The following is a 19,165-nucleotide window of genomic DNA, read 5'->3' as shown; positions in this document are numbered from 1 at the left end:
TTCTCTGTGCGGATATTTATTACTATTATTAGTGTTTGTCAGTGTTTTTGGTTTTGTTCATCAGTGAGCAGAACATGTGTGGATTTGTTCGTTTTCTGGTGCTACAGCCTATAGCTGTGATGTATTCTGCTCTAATCCACACGTATATAAATCATTTAACCTTCTGTAGACCTGAGTTTTGAGAGCACACAGTGGAAACTCATTTTTAACTGAATATCAAAGGGTTTCCCTTTTTCACCTCGGTTACTTTCATGCTGCTGATTTTCTCCTCCTTTGCCTCAAAAAACAAGAACTTTTCTCGCTCTTTTACATTTTCTATTTCTCTCTTCCCTTGTTTAGCCTTTCATCAGAGGGTGGGGAGAATAATGAAGCTTCACCAGAGCACTGTGTCATTTACATAAATGATTATATTGCAATTTCACACTTATTTGCATGGGCTTCCGTGGTTTTATTATGAAAGTCATATATTATTCTGGTGGCACTGCCCAAGCAATTTAGAGAAAGAGAGAGGGGGAGAGTTATGAGGGGGTTTCAGTTCTCTCGCATATTGTCTGGGTCTTGTGCTCTACATTGTAAAATTCCATTTAACCCATTGCACAGATTGTAGAGCTTTGATGACACATTTTGGATGGATCAAATAGATATTCTTTCTTTTCTTCCTCTAACACACTCCCCCCACCCCAACCCCAACCCACCCTGCTTTTTCACTTTTTTCTTTAGAAGGCTTCAGATATGCCTCCGTACACCGTAATTTGCATGTCATTAATCAAATTAGCATTAGTGTTGGGAAATAGGTTATCCATTAGATACACAACAAAAAAAAAGTGATTCCCATTAAGCATTTCATTAAGAGTTTGCCTAAAAATAAATTAGCAGCTAAATTACCAGTTAAAATAAATAGTTAAATTGTTAGATTGTCGCCAGATTTCCTCATCAAAATAAAAGGATGTCATCTCGGTTCTCACAAAGCAATCTAAATGAAATCTGATTCTTTTTGTGAAGATAAAAAAAAAAAAAACACATCCTGTTTGTTCGCCTGTGATGCTACATGCATCTGACATCATATAGTACATGCCACAGTAAACGCATCCACAGTATTACTATAGCAACCAATGTGGATATGACAGAAAGTCAATACTGTGCCTGAGAACACAGAGCTCATCTAACCACCTACAAACAAGAAAGCAGACAATCAGATCTCCAGATCGGTTAAAATAAAAATATTGGAGTTTGTTTGAACACAGCCAGGGTCACTTTTTGGAATGAGACAGATTGAGCACCCTATTGATTATTGCGACTGGACTGATGTCTCGTGATGGACTGCACATCGTCACCGTCACACCAAAACCTCCAAAATGGCACCCTAACCTTCTTAACTTTCAATGGAAGTCAATGTAAAAAGAGGTCTTTCTTTTGGTCCATTCGTCAGGAAATTGACACAACTACCACATTCACATTATGTGTAAACGTGAAAAATGGAGATTAAAGGTTTTTGCACGAGAGCGACAATATATAGGAGCAAAATGTGTCCAAGGGAAGCTCTGTGTTGTTCACTTTTATGTGACCGCCTTCTTTGTTTCAATATGAAATTCATTCATTATATTTTAATAAGAGATATTTTAAAATTTTCGCTTTCAAAGTTAAAAAAAAAAGCCTTGAAATCTCTCCATTTAAAGTCATGGCATGGCAGTCTGTTATTTTAGTATTTTGGTGCTTGAAGGTTTAATGAAAAAGAAAACTATTTTTATTATTGTTTTATTAACATTTAAACTGATAATTGTTAAAGTATGCTCTGCATTTGCATATCTGTAAAATCAACAGTTCATTTTTGTTGTAGGCTTTCTGGCCATAGATGAAGGTCATGGCACTGTTTTCCCTTCTCTTGCATATATATCATACATACTGTAACTTTGTACATTTGTGCTCATTTGTGCTTGCGAGGGAAACATAGGGAGAGAGAGGAAGAGAGAGAGAGAGGAAGAGAGAGAGAGAGAGAGAGAGGGAGAGAGAGAGAGAGAGCGCATCAAACCTGCTCTCCACCATCCGTACACCACATAATTAGGTTCCAAACATGTACAGTATTGTTTGTTTATAGACATGAACCTCAATTAAAAATTGAAGTGGGTGTGTGTGTACTTGTTTGTGTGTGTGTGTATGTATGTGTGTGGGCGTGTGATTGTGTGTGTGTGTGTTATTCACATGGTCATTAGCTGACTTTCTGCCATGTCTCAGTGAGAGCTCTACAACCTTGCCTCTCTGGTACATATAATGGTCTAGGCGAAGATTGCCTAACGACAGTGACAGCGACTACGTTTGTGTGTGTGTGTGTGTGTATGTGTTTGTGTGTGTGTGTTTGTGTCTCTTTGTGAGAGGGGCTTTGTCTTGCCTTTGAAGAATGGCACCGAAGGCCTGCTGAGATTAAAAGGTGGCCTCTGCATTTCCATTATTCATTTGGCGCTCTGCATTTTGTTTTCAGACTGAAAAAAACATGCGTCGACATCAAAGGCAAAATGAAGGAAAGGAGGAGAGGAGCGGGTCGTCATAAGGAACAGATGTTGCATTTATGTATTTCATTATCAGCCTTGGATACCCAACAAAGTAGTTTCCTCCCTCTCTTGATTCTATTATCACAGTATTTATGCTGTGGCGGAAAGGATAAAAATGCCAGCAGTCTCAGGTGTCAAGGTTCAAGCCTCAGCCCCGTGTAGCCGTGCCCCTGCCTGTGTGCCTTTGAAGTGGACGCACATAGACACGCGCTCCTTCTATTATTCCGGAAAGAAAAGCCACGTTTGTCACGTCGACACCGCCAGGCCGCGTCCAAGCGCAAACGTCTAACTCGAGACACAACAGGCGAGCGATCGCGGACGCACACTGTCATCACTCGTGAGGAGATGTGTGGAACAGACACTAACTGTTGCGTCAGGCGTTTCTTTATCGAACATCTAACGCTGCAGACTAAATCCAAACACTGCCAGCTAAACCAGACATAGCCCTGGAACTATCTTTGCCTCATTGGATTTATGAGTACCAGCAGTTTGTGGAGTAGCTCTCTGGAGATCATAATTAACGCTTGGTAAAAGCCCACCTTTAACAAGACTTGAAAGAAAAGCCGGGCTGTAGCTCATTTCCCCATCTCCCACTATTCTGTCTTGCCTCTGAAGCCCCGACCAACAGCACTTCACGGCTATGAACGGGTTATTACCGACGTCGCCACATTTCATTGGAGGACATTAATATCTGTCAAGCGTGCACACCCCGACTCCCCACTTCATTTATTCTGCTAGCCTTTGGATTTAATTACGTCTCCAGCCTTCCCCCAGCAAGCTTGCACCAATTATTCTTTAAAACAATGAAGAATTCATTTACACCTGTTGTCAAATAGGTTTTTTGGGGGCAAAAAAAAAAGATAAAGGCTGTCATTACAGTTGATTTAATGGCAGTCTTTTTTCCACTCCCTCTCCAACATACTTTTCATATTTTATCATGTATATATATTTAACATGTATATAGTCAGCCCCTAAAGAACAGCTCAGACGTACTGCACAGAAGATGAGCACCTTATTTTCCCTCTAGCAATCACATGTAGCACTGCAATCAGTCCTTAACCTGTCTCTATCTCCCTTACTCTCTCTCTGTATGTTTGACCGTAGCATATGGCGTAGTACGAAGTGATGGAATTTGGCCATTGACTGATTATACAAGACAAATTGGATGCAGAAACACTTGCATGTTTCAGCATGGCGCTTAAAGAAACAGAACAGTGATGAATTCAGCTTTCCTCAGCCAGGCTAGGCAAGGCATTTACTCACTTGTGTGATTTATTATGCACACTGATGTCTCTGTACACCTAATGATAGCGTTGTATTTTCTCCTGTTGGTGTTTTATATATTTTTTTCGTGCTTTTGTCGGCCCAGTCAGAGGGTCAGTCAAAAAAAGCCAGTGGCTCTAACAGTCTTCGGCCTCATCCACACAGACATGTTCAGCATGGCTGGAAATGAATTTCCCTGTCCACTCCAACATCGCTTTTGGAAGTCCCTTTGTCCACACAAGGACACAAAAATGACCTACAAATGCTCACTTACACATGCCAGCCCAGGAGGAGGCGAGATATCAGTGGTCAGTTTAATGAAGTGGGTAACAACATCAACTTCTCCATGATAGACTAGAGTTTGATTCCCTGGCTTTGCAAGCACACCACCGTGCAATAACAATAAGAGGCCATGGGCAAGACTCCTAACACTAAATTCACCTACTTGGTTCAAATGTAAGTTGCTCTGGAGAACAGTGCCAGCCTATTGTGCTATAAATGCAAATGTAAATGCTAATATGTCCTAAAATTTCACCTTAAATGCTTTGTGCAGATGTTCAAACTTTGGGCATGCATGTTTGCAAAATGTGGAGGACATTAGAGAGTATAAGGATGAACACAGTGGCTATGTGTAGCAATATTAGACAAACAAAAAGGGCTTAAAAACCACACTGTGTAGCATTTTTACCATTAAAAAAAGCTTGAAAATCATGTTGGTGCTCCACTAAGAGAATAGTGTGGCTATAGTTGTCACTCAGCAGGCTTTTAACTGCACTTTGTAACTTTGGAGAAGTAGGCAGGATAATGCTTAGAAGTGTGTAACACTGAATTTGCTTCTTTTACTCTCAATAATTTTTCTATATCTCTCAGCTTGTCCAGAAATGCAAAGCATGTTGTAATGCGTGTTGTTTAGGGTTGTCTCAAAGTCAAGAAGCAAAGAAATGCCAGTTCTCCTGGTTTTAACATGTGTGGCCTGACTGTGTAAAATTGTTGTGTTAATGTAAATATAAATGAAGTACTGTAAGTACTGTAAGTTACTGACACCTCGGCTGGTCAGATACAAAACAAACAGAAACAATAACTGCACATGTTGATGTTGTATCTTGTATTTTCGGTTTTCACTTCTTTGCATGGTGTAAAAACTCCAGTTAGTCTGCATAGTATTCAAATTCTATCATCAACAGACTTACAGAAAAGGTCCCAAATTACTTGGAAAACCTTGACATGTTGCCTTCTATTAGAACTTCAGAGGACTTTTGCTTTTTCTGTTGTGACTATTTTGGAAATAACAAGGTTTTCTTTCCTGCAAAGGCTGCATGTTCAGTGACTCTATGGATAGAATGCAGAAATGCACAGAGAGAGAGAGAGAAAAATACCCCCCCCCCAAAAAAAACAACAACAAAAAAAACATATATAGTACAAGAAGTATAATAATTTCCGTGTTCAGTATGATACAGTGTTATCTCAATGCAGTGCAATTTTCAATACAACTAAAATAAGGAGTGTCTGAAAATAGAACCTCCAAGGTACAATGAATGAAACATCACCTGTGCTTTATATTGCTGTGATTTAACACTCTGGCCACAAGCTAATATGTTAGCTCCAAGCTTACACAGTAGACACAATGCAACATACCATCCACAAGCTAACATGCTTGTCACGATACAGTTCAGTACAATATGATATGCATTGCATCTCAAAGTATACGTAAATGCATGTTTAAGAGTTCCAGAGAATGTCCAGTGTACAGTGTTGGCAGCTCTGTTTTGGTCAGTACTAACAAAGCTGTCTGTTTGCTGTGGCTACTACAGTCAGAAAGGATGCAGTGGGCTAATATTTCCACACCGGCTGCAGTAATTACTGTAAACGCTACTGTTCTCCATCTAACCATCTAATCATAGAGGGATAGTTATACAGAGTTTGCTGAGAACAAAGAGAGAGAAGAAGAGGAAGAAAGCAGGCATGGAAAGCGTGGGAAACGGAGGTCTGGAATAATCCTTATTCCCACATGATGGCAGATCCGAGGGAAGTTGTGCAAATGTTTGCTTGAAATTGTTACCTGGTGTGTGTGTGTGTGTGTGTGTGTGTTGTGCAGAACAATCTGACAAAAGCAATACAGTTACCAGTGATAATGGTCAGCCTGCCGCCAGCCACAGACCCATACACGCTTATGGTGATAGAATTTAAGATTAAGATAAAATGGTCAGGAAGCAAACAGCCTCTGAGACGAGCTGCAGACTTAGCCTGCTTCTATATGTGCACAAAAGACTAAGTATGCCATTGACAGAGTAGACAGATAATACAGAAGATGCCGACAGATTTCTTAATGAACCGAGGGTGTCTAGAAAAACAGTGTAATTGTTTTCAATTAGTATGCTATTGGAAAACCTACAGAGATTTAAATTGCCTTTTGTTTCATGTGGCGACCTTCGGCGAAATCCTTTTCTTCCCTCGTCTTTGTCCCTTTCTCTGTGTATTCATGGATGTAAGAAAGATAGCGGTTAAGAAGTTTTAGCTATGCAACATTTTTTTTTTTTTTGTATTTGCTCAGCCATAAGGCTTTCCTGGCCTATCTCTGAGCCCAAGGGAGGGATTTAGCTTGGCTGGGAAAATCTAATATTTTCTTCAAATAGAAATCAAATAGAAACCACTGGACAACCTTTGTGTGCCAGTGCCGGGGAAGATGATACAATGCTGACCCTTGACTGGGAGCGAGTCCAGAGCTAAATGCTTTGATTTAGAGTGCAGCTTCTCATGGAGCTCCCACACACACACACACATACACACAGGTAGGTAGGAGATGGCAGAAAGGGAAGAAGAGAGAGACAGATGGGGAGAGACAGAACGAGAGCGAGAGAGAGAGAGATAGAGAGTGAGCAGGCGTATGCTGGCTTTCCTTATTGAAATGAGTGGTGTGACCCATCATTAAGTAAATGTTACATTTCTGCTCTCGCTTTGCCATCATATTCATATTCCAGTAATAGATGGCAAAGTATGATTTCGTCTTGCCCTCACAGATAGAGGTGGTGAATGCATAGTGGAAATGTATAGTGATGCTTCAAGAATTTAAAGCAGACACTCTTAGACCTGTGGCTTTAAGCTCTACCATTGCCAGTCTCTGGGCTCTTTTGGAGTAAATTAGTCCTCTGTAACCTTCCCTGTAGCCTCGCTTGCCAGACAGTTTGCAGTATCACGGCAGCACAGCGAGCGTGTTCAGACAGGGGACCTGAGTCTTTTCTGTCACTGAACCCTGTTATGAACTCAACTACACACTTTGTACTGGAGTGGGCACGTTGATTAGTTAACGTATTTTCTAGCATGGTGACACATGGCTTCTCTCTCTTTCTATGAATGCAAATACTGCAGACATTCGAGAATCAACTGAGTGGGACAGCATACGTTGGATTTCTTAAGAACCAGATGAAATCACTACACCCTCATGACCCAAACACCAAAGGTGTAGCACTTTCGGTAAAGTAACACAAAAAACAGACACTGAATGTTCAACACAGCGTATGTAAATGCAAAACTGTATCACTGACACCCTCCTCGCTCTCTTAAGTGGGTCTCTCATTTGCTAGCTCTTGTGTAAACCATGGTCAATATTCAAAACTAGCCATTTGGTTGTAGCCTATTAGGGTAAAAGGGGTGGGGAGACAGAGGGAGTTTTCTTTATGCACATACCCATGCTCAAATCCCCTTACATTTTTGTTGCCTTTGCATCATAGAACCTACACTATATGTATTAAAGTATTGGCACACCTACGCATTACACCTACAGAAGCTTTTGTAACATCCCATTCTAAACCCATAGACCCATGGAGTTGGTCCCTCTGCAGCTCTAACAGCAGTTTAGGAAAGTTATTGACTCAGTACTCAATGTGCCTCAGCACTGGGCCACCCCGCACATGGTCTGCCACTTTGTGGCTTAGCTGTTGTGGCTCCTAAATGCTTCCACTTTTTTTCAACAATACCATTCACAGTTAATGGTAGAATATTTAGGTTTTTGTAAATTTGCTGCATCAGTAGCATCCTTTTACAGTACCACTTGTGGCACTGTACACATGTGGCAGTAGGACTGAATCAAACACCTGAATTCAATGATTAAGTGGTTTGGCCCAGTACTTTGTCCATTTAGTGTGTTTTGTTATGGGACTGGCATGACAGACATTGAGGAAGTTCTATGTTAGAACTTTATTTATCTGGGCCATCTGTATAATGTTTTGGAAGGGGGTTCCTCACAAGTTCTTTAGTAAAGGCAGTGGTTTTAGAACCGTATAGAATCATGTCAATTCAAAGAACCATTTGAATGCCTAATGGTTCTTTGCCTGGCTCCTCAAATACAAACACATCTTGCAGATGGTTCTTTATAGAGCCATTACATCCAGAATGTACACCCAGAAATGACCTGAAAAACTACTAAGCACAAAGCCAGCAAACTGAAAGTATTACTCAGAAAGTATCTGTGTCCTTCTGTGACTGCTAATTAGCCGCAAGCCACTTTTCAAAGTCAAAGTAAACTTTTTTGTCATTCTTTTTTCACCAGTTGAGAGTTGTTGAGTCAGGAACAAAATATAGCTCCTCCAGGACATGGTGCTACATTTAACATGAAACGGCAGCAGACAGTCAGACATTAAACACAAAGCATTCCCACTTTCCCCTTACAGTTCTGCATTGTTTTAAGTTTATTAAACCAGCAGAGGTACAATATCAATTTATGATCCAACTATGGGGCAAAACTCACGGTAGTACATGTTTAGATGTTACTTGTGGTTGCAGAAGATTTCTTCAACAACCATCTTTGTTTTCATTTCATTTGTATTGCTAAACTTGGCAGTGAAATCTTGTTTCCCCATACACTTGTCCTCCTCATATCCTTTCAGTGCTTGGGTTGCAGATCTCTTTGTTCTTTGTGTTTGATAGACTTTGCTGGAAACATCATATAATGAAGAAACAAATGGAGTCTGATTTGGCATTAACACCAATAAGGATCAAGCAGTCCCTCATCATGCCCTCTTCTTAAAACACTCTTAATTAAAGAGCATTTATATCAAGAGCTCTCACAATCTCTACACGGAGGACGACGTAATTATCCTTTTGTGTTAATGATATTATCCCAATAAAGTCTTGATTAATTTTGCCACTCTACCTTTGTAGCGAAGGTCTGATATGGGGGATTAAGGCATTCTGGCTTGTGTGTATTTCAGCTGATAAGAGAAAAAAGTGTAACAGTGACAGATAATCAAAGCATGCCTTCTGTTCGCAAGCTGGGGAAGTGATGGAGCTATCAGGGGCCTTTGAGAACCGACCATGATTATTTTTTTCCTATGAGGCAGATGACCCTGACTTTAAATTTGTATTGGCAGTTGTGCGGTGGGTGTATGATCAGGGCTTTGCTCGTTCTGCCTCTCGCTATGTTAGGCGTGCACTGTTACAATGTTACTGATCTTAGTGTGTTTATTCATCTTGTTTTCAAAATAGAGATGCAGAGATTAATTTAATTATGGATGGATGACATTGATTAGGGAAAAGTCAACTTGTTCACTTAAAAACAAAGTAAACAAAACAACAGTGAATTGGTTCAATCAATCAGACAATTTTCAGTCCAAATATGTGATCGGCGATCAGCTGTTATTCCAAGCCAACCCTGAGAGTTAATCTGTGAGGCCACTCGACTGCAGAAACCCATTAAAGCCAGTGTTAAATCTCACTCTGTGTGTTGATAGAATGTTGCCAGTTGCTCATATCTGAATCAAACTCGCATACTTGTAAAGTGTGTAAAACTAACTTCCCTGGAAAGATTGGCAATTGGTATTGGCCCCAAAAACTCTAGATACTAAATTGGAACTTCTGGATACTAAATTGTGTAATTACAGACAATATGGTGATATCTTGAATAGCTATCACTCCTAAAAGCCTCTTATAAACCTCCTTTTAGGAAGTATAGGAATTATAATCTGAAGAACCTTTTTAGAATATAATTCCTATAATTCCCTCAATTTAGTATCCAGGGGTCTAAGATAACATAATTGATCCTGTTTAATATATATATATATATATATATATATATATATATATATATATATATATATATATATATATATATATATATATATATATTAGTTTTATTCTTTTATCTGGGAAAACTAAAATTGTACTCGTAGCTTTAATTTGCATTGTCAGAAACAGTGATTCATACTATGTGATGAGTGGAAAGAGGTCAGGAGAGAGAGGAAACGCAAGGGATGAGCGTGAGGAGGAGCGGTGCAGGTCAGCCGGCCCTTAGCGGGGGACTGTGCTATGAGCAGATGCATGGAGCCGCTCTCGCACTAGTGGACATATGGGCCTGTACCGAAGCCCATGCCAGTGCTAGCATGTTACAGCAGATTGGTTTTAAATGGGCGGGGCCAGAGGTACGTCCCGCTCTAAGTCTCTTGCCTCTGATCCGGGCAGGCGGCCAACAGTCCCGAAGCCGGAAGGTCCTGGGGTTTGGCCTGGACCATCGGATATGGCAGGGCCTGGGCTTCCTCTTGTTTTCTCTTTTTTCAGCACAGGTTATATTTACATCTCAGCGGCTACTGAGTCCACCCGTGGTCCAGGAATGTCCTCAGCTCGGCCAGGGTTTTTGCACTCTGCGGAGTGCAAACAGGCATCCACAGTCCTGCTGGTAGGTGTTATGACATTTGAAGGTTCGGTACATCAGGCTTGTGTAATGGAATGAACCTGTGACACCTGTGAGACAGGCATTACGTCATGTTTCTCTTCATGTTTTTGTTTTTTTTCTGTTTTTGTCCGCATAGACATTTTTAAGATTTTTAGATTTGCCCAGAGATGTGCACAACTAATTCTCATCATAAATCAAAGTGTGATAGTAGAATCAGCATTTATTTGGCATACTTTGCATGAACATATATCTGCTATTATTTCTTCAGAAAAACAGTTGTGAACAGCCATAGTTAACCCATTCCATTCATCCTCCCTGTCAGAAACGACATGTAAAAAATGCTCCCTTTTGATTACTTTCCAAATCCTCCTGTAAAGTGCCCACTGCACTACACTGTCAACAGATTTATATATCCAAGAATATTCCAAGAACAGTTTTTAAGCATCACCCATTGAATTCTTAATAATATTAACTTCAATATCTCTCCCACCTGTAAAGGACTGGAGTGTTTATTTATGATCGGATGACGGCTGTTGTTAAAGTGACTAGCGCAGTCATGATTGGGTAATGTCTCCTTTATGGGATGGAATTTATTCAGGCTTGGGATGGGTTCAGATTCAGGGTTGGGTTGGGGCCAAGTTTGGGCTGGTATCAGGCAGACTCTGTTGCTGAGTGCGGGACAAAGTATCCAGTTTGGTTAAAGCTCTAGAGTGCAGTAATGTTGTGCATGCGTTAGAGAAGTCACTGGTGTGTGATGGGGGACCGACTGAAGGTTGCCCGTTTTTTTTTGTTTTTTTTGCGCTGTAAGAATAGAACATCCCCGGATCACTGCAGCTTCCAAATGGAATCAAGCTGGCGGCCCCGGGGTTCTGCTCCAGCCTCGGCTGGCTTTGAGCAAGCTCTCATCTCGCTCACAATCCACTCTGTTATTTCATCTCCTGCAGCTGCCAGGCTTATTCTGCCGCTGCCAGCCAGCCGCATGAGATTCCACACACTTAAATAACTTCAGCAGAAGCCTCCTCTCCTCCTTCTCCTTCCATTGTCTCGCGTGCTGCCTTGTTTTCCTCCGCCCCTGCCTGTATTCTGCTGTAGAATTTAGAAATAATAATCTAAGCGAGGGCTCCTTCTGGAAAGCTCTCTGGATGAAGACGCTGAGCTGGATAGGGTGCTATAGATGGAGAACCAAGGCTTTAACCGCCCCCAGATGGAGGTGGCGATTGTGAAGGTGAAGCTCCAGCTCCAGCTCCAGCTCTAGCTCCAGCTGTAGCTTCAGATTGACTTCTTACCTTCTTTTTTTCCATAAATCTGGGACGAGACGCTGACGACAAATTCCCTGGATGGATTTTTAACAAGGGGAGCGATAGAAGCGGCAATAGAGAGGAGGTAATATAAAGGGCACCGAGAACTCTTCCTTCATTTCTCTTGCTCACCCCTCCTCCTCCTTTCACTCAGTCCCTCTCTTCTCAGCCTTGCTCCCTCTCACTTTTATGGTCGCCATTACACTAGACCTCCGTGCTCCTCTAACAAGAGGTTTTATGTCCCTGGAAGTTATTAAACACATATAATTACTGTTAAACAGTGCATCTGAGACGTCCGAGAGAGAGAGAGAGAGAGAGAGAGAGGGGACAGAGTTGAAGATAGCATAGCCGGAGAGAAGGGAAAAGAGAAGCCGACTAGTAATGAGGAATCGGAGGTATGAGAGAGACAGAAAGAGAGAGAGAATGGAATACTAAAACACCTCCAAGGATGAAAGGCAAATGAATGAGGATCGGTTATACAGTGGAACATTATACAGTTTTCCTCATTGCTGTGCACTTACCTCTATTTTGCAGTCTGTAGTAATTGACCCTCTCTTTGTTGCATCTTTAAAGTCACCCCCCCCCCCCCCCACCCTTTTGACACATGTATCCTGTCTTTTTGCAAATGCACAGCTTATAATACAGCTGGTGCTATCAAAGTTTGATGAACTACTGTCTATCTGAACAGGATGGCAGCTGTCACGGCAAGAGCGCATTTCCACACAAGTTTTAAAGCATGCCAAAGTTTCTTTTGACCTCATATATCATTCATACTGATGTCAAGTTGTTTCTATTTGCTTTCGCCACCCCCTCCCCCTCCTGCCCCAATCACCCACCCCCCCCCATCGAAAAGATGACTATAAATCTGAAGCCTCACAGATTGGAAGCTCATGCAAAGACTGACTGTTTATAAAGCAGTGGAGATCCTCAATAGCAAACTGACTGATAGAACACAAATATTAGTTCACATAATAAGTGGAGCCTTTACTCCCAGTTAATTAATATTCCCCTTGCCATGCGTCCGCCCTACTGGTTCAGCGGCGAGTCAAGGGGAAGCAGGCTGCTGCGTGGTCAGATAAAGTGCTTCAGTTGAAAGCTCTGCTCACAGGCTCACCTCTTGGGGCGTGCAGCTGTTTCTTTTCTAATGGAGACATCTTGTGGATGTCTTGGTGCGTTACAGCTTTAAAACTAGGCTGGCTAAACCTGGCGCCGTCTTTTGGATTCTTGTTTAATGCAGTTGCATGGGTCGTGTAATTGCTCCCACTTGCTCGCAGATTTAATAGCTACGATTATTTGAAACCCATAAAGTTTAGTATTTCTATGTGTTTCTGACATATTTAATATGTATTAAATTGGGTTGATATTTATGATATATTAGGCATATAAAGTGTTGCATGGAAATGTCACAACATGACAGTGTCTTTGCTTTGTTTGCTTTGTAGAGGCAAGAATTTCTTCACCATTGACTTTGAGAAACCTCGTAATGTATCATCTAATTTATTTATTTTTTTGACCAAATATGGGTACTGTAATGCCTTTATCCAGGGAGTGGAATTTCCCTGACACTGCAAGGTGCAAAAAAGAATAGGGGTCTTGTTCATTTTGATGGCTAATTAATACTCATTAATTCATAGTGACATACTGTCCCCTCTAGATGAACATGTGCTCATGCAGGTTTACCAGAGCAGACTGGGCAAAACAGATTACCATAATGACTCATTTATCTCCACTCCTCTCTCACTTTCCTATATTAACCTGACGTTTTGCGTAACAACAGTGTAACATTGTTAAAGAAGCAGATCTTTGTGGAAAGCCGCAGAGTTTCTATATAGAAGTCAGCTTGGATTGACGGCTTGATATTAAATCAGGTCTGTATTTGTGCTTCTTTGACACCACAAGAAGTGTGTGTTTGTAATGCTAAAGGAAATTGTTTGCTGTGGGTACATTTCTCATTTGCAGACCTCAGTTTGAATAAAGAACCTTTTGCTCCTGCTTGTTAGAGACCCAGTACGTCCAGCAGATGGCGTCAGCAGTCTTCAGTAGCTGGAAGGCAAGTGGCTTTTGGGTGCGCGGAGTGCAGAACAAAGTTGAAAGATCATTTTGGCAGGTGGAAGTGGTGCGGCATGAGGTTAAATCTACTTAGGTGAATGTAAGGCCATATTTTTTGGGTTTGGCTCTTAAAGATCATCTTAATGATGTTCTACAATAAGGTTTGATGTTGTGTAAAAGCTGAAGTTTAATGCAATTAGCATGTGCTGATTGTAGTCTTGGACAAAAACCTCATTAATGCGGTTTAGAAAACTGTTGGTTTGCACTGCATATTGAAGAGACTTTCCTAAAGCAGTAATGATTTCAGAGCTAATAATTACAGAGTCGTAGGCAAAATAAAGGTTAATGAAACTCCCTTAACTGTTGATTCGTTATTGTAAACATGTTATTTAGGGGAGTAAACTTGGATGAACAAAAATGAATAGTCGTTATCCATGTCATTAGCACACCTGTTGTTCAGAGGAGCCTGTAATTAACATAGACTAATTACTCTAACAGACTGACATCTTCACTGAGGCAGATTTGAATACACATGGATTTATTTATTTATTTTATTATATAATATTTTTTTTTGGAAGAAATGAATGTCAGAGCTGAGAATAAAAGGGCTGCACTTATTCTCTAATGAGCTGCATGATTGGTATTAGGCAGTCGCACAGTAGAAAACAACACATTTCCTCCTTTGTGCGTCCGTGTCCTGTCCATGTGTGTAAACGTGTCTGAGTGGTTGTGTGTGTGTGTGTGTGTGCGTGCATCTCTGCGGAGTGCTGCGTCCGGAGTGCACCGCTATCTCTGTGTGAACAGTAGTGCAGCTGCCGAACAGAAAGAGTGCGCAGAAAGGCGAGCATTCACAGCTTAACTCCCCGGAGTTACTGCGTCGGCTGCATTTATTTCCATTATTAATTAAACTCATTAGTGTCTCTCTGGTGAAGCTTTGCTCCGAGTCCTCATGCTGAGCGAGAGAGAGAGAGAAAAAGAGAGAAAGTGAGAGAGTGAAGTCTTTCTTGTTGGCTAATCCCTTTTGTGTTGCAGTTGCTCTGCTCTCTTTGCATCGGCGGTGATGTGAGGCCTCCCTCTTCGCCCTGTGTCAGCTGAGGTTACGCTCAAACCACAACACATACTCACTTTGATGTCCATCGGTGCTTTCCTGCTCAGGCTAATTCGCAGATGAAGCCTCAAGGAGAGGAAAAAAGGAGAAGCAGATACTTGGATACTTACATGCTCTAACTTTCTTTCGCGTTTAATTTGAAGAAATGTCTAAATATAGCTGAACAAACTCGTAAAAGTTGCGATAGTAGGGTTTCCGCTAAGCATTCAGTCTGACTGACATGCTTATTGAAATATAAATGCATATATATTGATTACATTCGGTATACATGCTGTATCGCCGCAAACTAATACAACTTGTCCTCTTCCTTGCTTATGAACACAGTTGAAAGTTTTGAATCTGCATGGTCAGCAGCGTTTCTCTGCTTGTTTCAATGAGTTACGAGTGAGAAATAATCCATATCAAATTACAGCATGCTTTTTATCATCACTGAGGATGGCTGTGACTTCTGGGTTAACAAATAAGCCTATATTTCCTGTATTTCTAGCCATAAATGTGTGCCAGTGCAGCACCGGAAACCTCTAATATGCTGTGAACCACTGCTTCTGATCTATTTTAGGTGCTGCGGTGAAGGGAACTGGGTAACACTTGTGGGAAACTTTATTTTATTTATTTATTTGTGTGTGTGTGTGTGTGTGTGTGTGTGAGCGTGAGCGTGCACACTCCTGCAATCTCATAACCACCTCTAAACAGGAGCGGTGCAAATGAATCAGATAAACATACTCAGTGTGAGAGCCCAAATGTTCCTCAATAACTGTTTGACACTTAATTAAAACTTTCATCAGCGCCACAGGAGGAGCGGATCAGTTCATTTCAGGGTTACACCTTAATTATACAATATACTCCAAATCATGTTTCCCCCTAATGAGGAGCAGGACGAGAGTGGAAATTAAAACACTCTTTAGATTGATAAGAAGTGGCTCTGTTTCCAACCCCCCTTTGTGAAGGGGATAGACTCGCAAGACCTTTCAGTCAAGAGTGTGTGTGCGCTTGTGGGAGATATGTGTGTGTGGCCATCCACTTTTATGCTTCTCATGTTTTCATGCGCTCGCCGAACGTAATGCCGTGCTAATTGTAATCAGAAGGGTGAGAAATAATGAGAATTATTCGGAGCTGATCCGGGCTCCCTCTTGGATTACAGTGTATTAAACTGGCAGATATTCATTATCTTGTCCGTCTTACGCTGTTGACTGATGGATTGCATTGCGGGATGATTTGTTTTTTTTTTATCAGTGTTGAACCCCAAAGGCCCAATTTTCAATAGTTTATATGTTAGAGTGTCTTGAAACACAATGAGAACTGTTGTTGTGTTTGAGCTCAGTCTCAGAATTCTCTGAATATCTGACACCACTGAATATAATAAAGGTTTGAGGGTTTGCCATAGAGGAAAACCTTTTGGTCCCGTAAAGAAGCATGTTAGTAACTGAGATGAGTGAGTTTGAAGAACCTTTTAATAAAAAAAAACCTGTACATCAAAGGAAGGGTCTTCATATGTCATATTTCTATTATAAACATTTTTTTTTCACCAAAATGGCTCCTCTGTGGCATCCCTCAAAGAACCATGTGCAGAATATTTATTTTTAAGAGTGTGTCTACCATACCTCCTACCTCCAACATGGCAGCTGTACAAGAGAAGGACAAAGCCTGCCTAACTTGGAAGTCCAAATCATTTTGGAGCATTTCTATTGGTCTGTTCTTTATGAAATTGAAGTTGTTCTTTACATTTGACAAAACATAAAGAACAACTTCCAGATTTGGATTAGTGAAAATCAACAAAAATGGAGAGGTTTTGTGTGACAGCGAAGTGATGGGATTGGTTGTTAACAGTGTCAGCAGTATCAACAGTGTCATTGACATTATACAGAGTTGCTTTTATTCTGAAAGCTCGAGCTTGGCATCATAACACATACAGCTATGATACTCAAAGATACAATTCACTAGGCTTTATACGTTTACATTTACACTTAGTTATTACTTCACCAGAGTGGCCTACATTTCAACGATGTTACACTAGTAGGTGAACGTAGCATCAGGAGTCTTGCCCAACAACTCTTATTGGTGCTGACAGTGCCTTCACACACAGCGGTGTCTGTTCACACGTGTACCTTCTTAGTAACTCCTTAGGTATTGTACTAGATTTCCTGCAGATACATTGCCGGGTCTGTTCTGGCTCTGGTTCAAACTTCACCTCTTTCTGTTTAATCACTAGGCTTTTGGAGTGGTTAATGTTCTTTTGAAGGAAACTTCAAAGTTTCTGCCATTGTCTTCATCGCTACCAAACTCATCTTTAGTCACATCTCCTCCGCCTGCCTTCAATTTTCACAGGGCACTTGATTCATGGTGGTGGAGACGGTGTAACGCTACAGCAGAGATGAGGATGGAAATATACACTTGAGTAAAAGAGAAGAAGAGAGAGGTGTCGATGCTGCCAGCTGTTTGTCGGTAGAGTTTTTAGCCATATCGGGCTGGATCAGACAATAGCCAGGCACTCTGCAAGTCAGTATTTTGGCTTTAATAACTTCTATAATTCTTTGATTATCAGGCCGCTCCAGAAGCCTATTCCGCTGCCAAAATGACCTTTACTTTTTAATGCTCAGGCTGTAAGCTGACTTTTAAGGAGCCCTGTTGAAGTTTCCTTTCTGGGAGCTGCCGTGCTCTGTGTGATGTAGTGCCCACCTTCACCAGGGAGTTTGTTTCACCTTTTGCTGCCTGCGCCATGTGAATCAGAGGGAGGGAGAAGAAAGGCTTCACGGTCTTTAGAATTATGTGTTTTGCTCAGAGAAAGTTATTAGGCTGTATTGCCAATCCACAAGGCACATGGTAACAACTCATTACATTAACCAGCTCATGCTCAGGCATAAAGCAGCTATTACAGCCTTGTGATACAATCCTTTAACCACATGATTTCTCAAGGCTGATGATTTTGAGATGTAAAGAATATGACCTAAAAAATCTGTTTCTAATATAATTGACACCACAGTCACATTCCATTGTTACTTTAATTAAATCAATAATAAGCTCATAGTCATGTGAATGATGTTCAGAAACTGTCCTAGTGCTTCCAGTCATAGTGGCAGCTTCTTTTGAAGTAGCGATAGAAAACGCAGTAGCACAGAAAGCTCCAGTTTCACATGTGGATGCGTTTTACTATGATCAGCGTGAGCCATGCATGTTCCCCTGGATGCTCTGGAGGCAGATTTTAACGAGTTAAAGAGAACAAAGTCTCTAAGTGTGTCTTCAGCAACACGTTAGTTCTTCTCTCTTTCTTTTTGGTCTATAAAGCTTGACTGAATGTCTTGCCAACCTGCCGACCTCTGCTTTTTCACAAAGGGCGCTGATGCACACATGCTTGAACGTTCCAGCCATTATGACCGGGTTAGGCGGGGAGGCATGAAATAATGGTGTCAGTTTCTGGCTGCCATGCCAGCACTGAAATTAATAAATGAGTGACAAGCAATGATCTGCAAGCTTTTTCTTTCCATAAGAATAGTGGCTAATAAAAGTCCTCATCAGCACAGGCCATTTCCATGTGAGGGAACAATGCAGATTTCCTTCATGGACCCCTAAATTAGCTCTGCTGAGCTATTTATGGGGGATTCTTCGACATTAATGTTTTTGGAAGAAAAATAATGGCACATTTCGGTTGGTGTAAAACCTCTCTAAATCTGGCCACTAGCACTTAATGTACTTTATTACGCTCGCTGCCCCTCTCGTATTCCTATTCATCCTTTCATTCTCTCCCTCATTTTGTTTTCTATCTGTTTGGTCCAGCACATCTGCCATATAGTGCTCTATTGCGGACGGGCTGTAAAAGTGGCATGTGAAGTAGCCACTGTGTGTGATCCTCCACTGCTCTGGCTCTGTCTGACAGCTGCGTAGTAGAGGTAGAGTGAGGAGCGAGAAGAAACGTGCAGCAAGGCCCACTCTTCTCCTGCTGTTGTACTAAAAAGGTCATAAGTGTTATGAGATCAGAGAGCTCGCTCATTGTGAAATCAGCAGTTATTAACACACTGTGGAGTCGTTACCTCTGCGCAGTGCTGAGAAAGAAAGTGCTTCATTTAAGTTCTGCTTGGTTTTGGGTCGAGGATCATCTGGGGAAAAGAAAAAAAAATAGTCCTTATTTCTATAGTAAAGCAGTGCCTTTTTTATATTTGATATTCTAATGAAATATCTCCTCCTATAGGTAAAGGTATAGAATAGACAGTGAATGACTTTAAGCTGTTATGACTATTTACAT

General features: G+C 41.2%; 1 protein-coding gene across 8 annotated transcripts in view; it reads left to right on the top strand.

Annotated features, from left to right (window-relative positions):
* The window catches only part of rbfox3a (RNA binding fox-1 homolog 3a), a 444,039-nt gene that overhangs the window by 140,739 nt on the left and 284,135 nt on the right, over window positions 1-19,165 (top strand). Inside the window, exon 1 of one of the 8 annotated variants that reach the window (XM_072666967.1) lies at window positions 10,445-10,476. The exons of 6 other annotated variants lie outside the window; for them this stretch is intronic. The gene's annotated coding sequence lies outside the window, so the exon portion shown is untranslated. Of the gene's footprint in view, window positions 1-10,444; window positions 10,477-17,274; window positions 17,345-19,165 lie in introns of those variants that run through there. One more of the 8 variants, XM_072666966.1, reaches the window with a different exon arrangement.

This window comes from Salminus brasiliensis, chromosome 22, assembly GCF_030463535.1.
Source record: "Salminus brasiliensis chromosome 22, fSalBra1.hap2, whole genome shotgun sequence".
Classification (NCBI taxonomy): Eukaryota; Metazoa; Chordata; class Actinopteri; order Characiformes; family Bryconidae; genus Salminus; species Salminus brasiliensis.
This window is presented reverse-complemented; position numbering and strand designations above follow the sequence as displayed.